We start from the raw sequence: 6,254 nt of genomic DNA, 5'->3' as shown, positions 1-6,254 counted from the left end.
TCTTGGATTCTATGAAGTCTGCATTGTGTAATAAAGTTCTGATCTTGGGCACTGTGTCTTACAACAGTAGTAAAACCTTGCTGTAAAAAAGAGGCAATCCTCCTTAGCCCAGCTCATAACAATTACAGGGCCTCTATAAGGAACTGCAGGCTTGTTTATATGCTGTAATGTTGTGTCCACGCTAAGCTCGCTCTGAGCCCTGGGGCCTGGTGGTTTTGATTGCAGCAGGGAGTGTGTTGGAGTGCCGAGGCTGCAGCATGGTTCTGGCTCCACGGGGAGGCTCCTGAAGGGTGTGATCCGTCAGAGGAGACAGGGTGGGAGTGGGAGTCTTTTCCCTGTTTTCTTGTTTATTTGTTTGTTAGTTTGATACAAACTGCATCTGTCAGGGAAAACAGGAAGCCCCGCTCTCTTTTTTTTTCACTCCAGCCCCATCTCTCCGTCCCTAAAAGAAAACATCTTTGTTCAATGAGGAGGAAGACACTGTCCAATTCCAAACGTTAATTATCTTAAGCTGCTCCAGGCTGTCAGCGTTAATATTATTCACAAATGATGCTTAGTCAGCACTTTTCTGATCAAGTTTTTGAACGACTGAGTGTTACATCTCTATCTGATATCTCCTTCTGTAGTCTCTCACGGTCGTCTTAATGGTCCTGTGTGGCTCATATGACTGCCACAAGTTGACTGCCACAAGTCTCCTACAAGTTGTTGGGGCTGAGGAAAGACATAATGTACCTGGGTGTAATGTCAGGAAGCCTCCCACTGGTCGTGACAGGAGAGAGCAGTACTGTAGTGTGTGGCCCTGCTCTCACTGTGCTGCACTGGGACTGCTTCATATCCATTTACAGCCTGGGCTGCTGCTATTGTCATTAGGATTGGGTTCTATTATTAGTCAAAATCTCATGAAATCCAATCCCTTTTTAATGGTGAGAGAGTCTGGATTGGCCACCTTAATCATGTTCAGGAACATGGGCCATGTGACTGTGCAGTGTGAGAGTGTGTTACAGGATAGTATAGACTCCCGTATCCATGGCCCATTCAGAGGAATCAGTCTCCTGTTCCTGTATTAGATATTTTATTTTAAATTAACCTTACACACTCATCCTCCTCTAGTGTTACATACAAACATATACTGAACAAAAATATAAACGCAACATGCAACAATTTCAAAGATTTTACTAAGTTACAGTTCATAGAAGGAAATCAGTCAATTGAAATAAATAAATTAGGCTCTAATCTATGGGTTTCACATGACTGGGCAGGGAGCAGCCATGGGTGGGCCTGGGCATAGGCCCACAAAAGGGCTTTATTACAGACTGAAATACTCCTCAGTACCCCCCTCCCCCTTCTCAGACGATCCCGCAGGTGAAGAAGCCGGGTGTGGAGGTCCTGGGCTGGCGTGGTTACACGTGGTTGTTAGGCCGGTCGGATGTGATGCCAAATTCTCTAAACAATGTTGTAGGCAGCTTATGGTAGAGAAATGAACATTCAATTCTCTGGTAACATCTTTGTAGGACATTCCTGCAGTCAGTATGCCAATTGCATGCTCCCTCAAAACTTGAGACATCTGTGGCATTGTGTTGTGGGACAAAACTGCACATTTTAGAGTGGCCTTTTATTGTTCCCAGCACAAGGTGCACATGTGTAATTATCATGCTGTTTAATCAGCTTCTTGATATCCCATACCGTCAGGTGAATGGATTACCTTGGCAAAGGAGAAATGCTCACTAACAGGGATGTAAACAAACTTGTGCACAACATTTGAGAGAAATAAGCTTTTTGTGCGTATGGAACATTTCAGGGATCTTTTAATTCAGCTCATGAAACATGGGACCAACACTTTACATGTTGTATTTTTATTTTTATTCAGTTTAACCAGGTAGGCAAGTTGAGAACAAGTTCTCATTTACAATTGCGACCTGGCCAAGATAAAGCAAAGCAATTCGACACATACAACAACAAAGTTACACATGGAGTAAATCAAACGTACAGTCAATAATACAGTAGAAAAATAAGTATATATACAATGTGAGCAAGTGAGGTGAGATAAGGGAGGTAAAGGCAAAAAAAGGCCATGGTGGCGAAGGAAATACAATATAGCAAGTAAAACACTGGAATGGTTGATTTGCAGTCGAAGAATGTGCAAAGTGGAGATAGAAATAATGGGGTGCAAAGGAGCAAAATAAATAAATAAATATAGTACGGAAAGAGGTAGTTGTTTGGGCTAAATTATAGATGGGCTATGTACAGGTGCAGTAATCTGTGAGCTGCTCTGACAGCTGGTGCTTAAGCTAGTGTGGGAGATAAGTGTTTCCAGTTTCAGGGATTTTTGTAGTTCTTTCCAGTCATTGGCAGCAGAGAATTGGAAGGAGAGGCGGCCAAAGGAAGAATTAGTTTTGGGGGTGACCAGAGTGATATACCTGCTGGAGCGCGTGCTACAGGTGGGTGCTGCTATGGTGACCAGCGAGCTGAGATAAGGGGGAATTTACCTAGCAAGGTCTTGTAGATGACCTGGAGCGAGCAAGTGGGTTTGGCGACGAGTATGAAGCGAGGGCCAGCCAACGAGAGCGTACAGGTCGCTGTGGTGGGTAGTATATGGGGATTTGGTGACAAAACGGATGGCACTGTGATAGACTGCATCCAATTTATTGAGTAGGGTATTGGAGGCTATTTTGTAAATTACATCGCCAAAGTCGAGGATTGGTAGGATGGTCAGTTTTACAAGGGTATGTTTGGCAGCATGAGTGAAGGATGCTTTGTTGCGAAATAGGAAGCCAATTCTAGTTTTAACTTTGCATTGGAGATGTTTGATGTGAGTCTGGAAGGAGAGTTTACAGTCTAACCAGACACCTAGGTATTTGTAATTGTCCACATATTCTAAGTCAGAACCCTGTGGCACCCCCATAGAGATTGCCAGAGGCCCGTACAACAGACCCTCCGATTTGACACACTGAACTCTATCAGAGAAGTAGTTGGTGAACCAGGCGAGGCAATCATTTGAGAAACCAAGGGTGTCAAGTCTGCCGATGAGGATGTGGTGATTGACAGAGTCGAAAGCCTTGGCCAGGTCAATGAATACAGCTGCACAGTATTGTTTCTTATCGATGGCGGTTAAGATATCGTTTAGGACCTTGAGCGTGGCTGAGGTGCACCCATGACCAGCTCTGAAACCAGTTTGCATAGCGGAGAAGGTATGGTGGGATTCGAAATGGTCGGTAAGCTGTTTGTTGACTTGGCTTTCGAAGACCTTAGAAAGGCAGGGTAGGATAGATATAGGTCTGTAGCAGTTTGGGTAAAGTGTCCCCCCTTTGAAGAGGGGGAGGACCGCAGGTGCATTCCAATCTTTGGGAATCTCAGACGACACGAAAGAGAGGTTGAACAGGCTAGTAATAGGGATTGCAACAATTTCAGCAGATAATTTTAGAAAGAAAGGGTCCAGATTGTCTAAGCCCGGCTGATTTGTAGGGGTCCAGATTTTGCAGCTCTTTCAGAACATCAGCTGACTGGATTTGGGAGAAGGAAAAGTGGTGAAAGCTTGGGCGAGTTGCTGTGGGGGGTGCAGTGCTGTTGACCGGGGTAGGGGTAGCCAGGTGGAAAGCATGGCCAGCCGTAGAAAAATGCTTATTGAAATTCTCAATTATAGTGGATTTATTGGTGGTGACAGTGTTTCCTATCTTCAGTGCAGTGGGCAGCTGGGAGGAGGTGTTCTTATTCTCCATGGACTTTACAGTGTCCCAGAACTTTTTTGAGTTTGTGTTGCAGGAATCAAATTTCTGCTTGAAGAAGCCGGCCTTGGCTTTTCTAACTGCCTGTGTATATTGGTTTCTAGCTTCCCTGAAAAGTTGCATGTCACGGGGGCTGTTCGATGCTAATGCAGAACGCCATAGGATGTTTCTGTGTTGGTTAAGGGCAGTCAGATCTGGAGAGAACCAAGGGCTATATCTGTTCCTGGTTCTAAATTTCTTGAATGGGGCATGCTTATTTAAGATGGTGAGGAAGGCATTTAAAAGAAATAACAACCAGGCATCCTCTACGTACATTACATGACAACCTGCTCGTCGAACATGTCATTCCAAAATCATGAGCATTAATATGGAGATGGCCTCCCCTTTGCTGCTATAACAGCCTCCACTCTACTGGGAAGGCTTTTCACTAGATATTGGAACATTGCAGTGGGGACTTGCTTCCATTCAGCCACAAGAGCATTAGTGAGGTTGGGCACTGATTGTTGGGCGATTAGGCCTGGCTCGCAGTCGGTGTTCCAATTAATCCCAAAGGTGTTCGATGGCGTTGCGGTCAGGGCTCTGTGCATGTTCTACTGACAATGTTTGTCTATGGAGATTGCATGGCTGTGTGCTAGATTTTATACACCTGGCAACAATGGGTGTGACTCAAATAGCCAAATCCACTCATTTGAAGGATTGTCCACATACCTTTGTATATGTAGTGTACATACAGTGCAACTGTGAGTAAAACTCTCCTGCTGTTGTTATTGGATTCATTGTTTATTGGTGGGTTTCGAGATGTATGTTATATATATGTCTAGAAATGGCTCACAAACAAAATCCTATGGGAAATGATTACATGGAATTCTCCACCCATAAACATATGGTTAAAATCCAGAATAACTAGCCCTTTATCTATAAACAATCTCTGCTGACATAATCACAGTATGAAATGTAAAGGTAAAGGGGGCAGAAAGAAAGTGCTGTCTTCCTGTTATGGAGGGCGGCCCTATGATTCAATCATATGAAGGGTGGAGTGTCATCCACCCAACCACTTAACTAAATTCATAAAGGCTGTTTGTATTCCTGTTCCTCTTTGTTCTTCGCCAGCACAAAACAAAGTGGAATTACACAGAGGGCCGTGACCAATGGAGAATGTATCACAACGTATCACACACTGGCAAACGCTCACAGAGCTGCAGATGGTTGTGTCTGTACCTCTCTGCCTGAGCCCCTACAGGTGCCACAGTGCTGTCTAATAGAAAGCAGAGTGTGTGGAAGAGGAGAGCAGATCAGGGCGAGGGATGATGGAAGGAAGGAGGGGGGAGGGGAGGGGATGGCTCCACTCCTCTCTGACATGTTTTACATGCAGCATGGGGTGCCTCCACGGGCAGGTACTGTCAGTCACCCCACGGCTGCAGTATCCACCCTCTCATATCTTTTTCACTTCTCGCAGATATACAGTGGGCTCCCAGAGAAATAGAGCCCTCGTAAGACATAGACAGGCCATCCACCATACCAACTGATCTCCCGTCTCTGTGTGTGAAGAGACAGTGTGTGTTTCAGATGTTGCACAGGAACAACAGTCTCAGATGGTGTTACACTGTGAGGTCTCAAGGGTGGAGTGTTTGTTTTATCTTCTGGAGAGATGTCTCTTCCTCTTCCTCCTTTCAACAAAATAAATATGTCAACTCTGACAGTTATTGAAATACCTTTAACGACACAACATAATCTTCAAACCCTTCTGGATTAATATTTCTACTGGGAACAATCCACCCTTACATCTGCTGCTGAGCAGCGGCTTGCTCCATTCAACCTGAGTGGGTCTCCCCTTCCTGTCTGGCAGTGGATGGGGACTGGTGGACATCCTTTGGCAGGAGCTACACACGTCTCTTATGGCTTTCGGCTCGCGCAGGCCCCTGACAACGCTCTTGAGAGTTCTTATGTTTCTCTGACAGCGTCTATCAATCCGCTCCCAACAGAAGGGTCATTATCAAATCAGCCACATGAGAGCCTTCTTCTTCCCCCTCCCCCCGACTGTCTCTCCTCTTTAGCGCAAGAAGAGGGTACAAGTGGTCCAAGAGATTGTGTTCTGTGAAATAACGCTGGCTGTATAAAACCTGCTTTGTGGGGTCCCCTTTCACTGAAGCACTTGTAAACTAACCCTACTTCCCACCAAACCATTGAGTTTCCTCCAGCTTTGTGGTAGAGGGGGGTTTGAAGTCAGTGTTACTTTAAATCTCTAAGAATTATTAAAGCAGTTATATATTAACATGGCTTGCTCCTCAGAGACCATATTGTACAATTTAATATAATACTGTCTTTTGGCACGCGCAGGATGCTTTTTATTATTCTTTTTTACCTTTGTTTTACAAGGCAAGGCAGTTAAGAACAAATTCTTATTTTCAATGACGGCCTAGGAACAGTGGGTTAACTGCCTGTTCAGGGGCAGAATGACAGATTTGTACCTTGTCAGCTCAGGGATTTGAACTTGCAACCTTTCGGTTACTAGTCCAACGCTCTAACCACTAG

The sequence above is a fragment of the Oncorhynchus kisutch genome, linkage group LG3 (genome assembly GCF_002021735.2).
Source record: "Oncorhynchus kisutch isolate 150728-3 linkage group LG3, Okis_V2, whole genome shotgun sequence".
Classification (NCBI taxonomy): domain Eukaryota; kingdom Metazoa; phylum Chordata; class Actinopteri; order Salmoniformes; family Salmonidae; genus Oncorhynchus; species Oncorhynchus kisutch.
The sequence above is the reverse complement of the archived record's forward strand: the minus strand, read 5'-3'. Positions refer to the sequence as shown.